Genomic DNA, 2,288 nt, shown 5'->3' with positions numbered 1-2,288 from the left:
AATAACTTTCCATGAATACCATTACTACTTTGTACAAAAACCCCAATGCTGTCAATTAAAATATATTTTGCAACAGCACTATTGGTCAAATTCAAAGATTTTGAATGCCTCAAAAGGCATTCTCTACTTTTCAGTTGTAGGGAATGTTATTGTATCTGAGGGAGGAAGAGCTTTGTAATAGGAATTCTTAGAAGGCAAAATCCCTATTCATTCCCAGGACCTCTGTTTATTCCAAATGGTCACAGTTTCCTATCCCCATACATATGGACCTGGTCTTCCTAAAAGGAAAAATAACCAAAATTCAAATCAGTATAATTAAGAGAGAAATAAAGCAAGCCTCTTGCAGTGGGGCCCTTGAACATACCATTCTGAAAAAGTTTGGTGCATTGTGTGGTCTGCTAGACATTTAAAAATAAGTTTTTAACTATAAACTGAGGCTTCTTTATGAAAGATGATTTTAGCACACATCTAGAATGAAACCAGTCCAAAAGAAAGTCCCATCAGAGGCCATTCAAAAATGAGAGGTGCAGTACTTGCTTTAGCAGCACATATACTAAAATTGGAATGATATAGACATTAGCACAGCCCCTGCACAAGGATGACATACAGATTAGTGAAATGCTCCATACTTTTTAAAAATTAGAGATACAAAAAAAAGGGCTTCAGTGCATCCCCCACCCCCTCAACAAAAACAGAAGTCTGCTGAATGTAAGAGCTGCCCGCGATCTGTGTCACTCTTATGTGCTTTCAAGAACCAGCATCATATAATTGAATAATAAGACATCACAGTACGAGACCTGGCAAGAGTTGGTTTCTTTTTATTCTGGAATAACTAGGCCAACTTTCATTAATGTGGGAGCTGACTGATTAATGTTAAGAATCAAAGGATAGAATAAAGCCAATAACCACACTCAACACTGTAGTTTGCTTTTAGTTACAAAACTGTTAGAATTTCTCTTCCTAAAATGTTCATGGCAGAAGTATTCATTTCACTTCTAATTACTACCAGGGTTACTGGGATTGTGTGAGATAAAGGAATAAACCCAATGGGTATTCACCCAACATGGAGATCTGAAATTGTGATAGAAAGTTACTTATGGCCATGTCTTACAAAGGGCTAAATGCTCAACCTAGGACCTTACATAAAGCTAAAATCAATGACTGCCTGTGTTGGTCAGGTTATAAACCACAGTTCCTCCTCCCCTGCTGCCCCACCACCAATTAGCCTTCTTGTGAAGACAATATAAGAAATGGTCTTCAAGCCAAGAGACAGAAATGTAGGCATTCTAAACAGTGAGAAGACGTCAAGATTTAGTTTTGACAGAGAAATAGTGAACGAAGCCCAAATTACACAAGATTCCAAAAACTCAGGAAGAAGTTATCTGAAAGGGAAGAAGCTACATAGCTGGTATTTTGTTGTTGTTTAGTGGCTAAGTTGTGACCCACAGACTAGAGCCCACCAGGTTCCTCCATCTATGGGATTTCCCAGGCAACAACACAGGAGTGGGTTGCCATTTCCTTTTCCAAGGGATCTTCCCGACCTAGGGATCAAACCTGGGTCTCCTGCATTGGCAAGTGGATTCTTTACCACTGAACCACTAGGGAAGACCAGTTGGTGCTTTACATCAACCCTAAGAAATTCTTATATCTTGTAGCAAATGAACTGAATGTCAGCAAAATGCAGAGGGAGTGTCCCAACTTCACACATGGCTCCCAGCTGGGCAGGCACTTACTACACCTAATTTACAGCCCTTCCTCAACCTGTTAAAAGCCCTACCTACAGAAGGCCCTTGAAAACACAGCTTCACCAACCTTTGGAAGTCCTTCTCTGCTGAAATACTTAACCCACTTTATTTTTCAGATCTCAGAAGACACACACTCCTTTGATACCCCCTGGTGTTAACCGGCACTCCATGTGGTTAGCAGTCACTGGCAAGTAGATGTCCATTCCCTTCAGTAACTACCTGGAATTAACCTATACCAAGAGAGCGCTACTGTTCTATTTTAACAGAGCACCAGTACAGAATTCCCCCAAAATGAACATATTTTGAATTTGTGACCTTACCATATTGTATGGATATTATAAACAGTGTATTTCTATTAATCTAAAAAACAGTGGCCTTTGTTGTTAATCAGATGGTTCAGCTCTGATGGTTCTTCAAGCCATGTGATATTAGTATTTTTGATAGTGAAGTGCTCAATCTGGAATGCTATGCAGGTCCTCTTGATTTTAGGTCAAGCTGGATACCAAAAACATCCCCTCCCCAAATAAAGGACTGTCATTTATC

At 39.6% G+C, this 2,288-nt stretch overlaps 1 non-coding gene across 1 annotated transcript; it reads left to right on the top strand.

Moving 5' to 3' along the window:
* The first annotated feature begins 529 nt into the window (after positions 1–529).
* On the top strand, positions 530–633 carry LOC120859023. The gene has a single exon (XR_005720037.1). It is a non-coding gene; the product is annotated as a U6 spliceosomal RNA (small nuclear RNA).
* Positions 634–2,288: the final 1,655 nt, after the last annotated feature.

This window comes from Oryx dammah, unplaced genomic scaffold, assembly GCF_014754425.2.
Source record: "Oryx dammah isolate SB20612 unplaced genomic scaffold, SCBI_Odam_1.1 HiC_scaffold_29, whole genome shotgun sequence".
Taxonomy (NCBI): domain Eukaryota; kingdom Metazoa; phylum Chordata; class Mammalia; order Artiodactyla; family Bovidae; genus Oryx; species Oryx dammah.
This window is presented reverse-complemented; position numbering and strand designations above follow the sequence as displayed.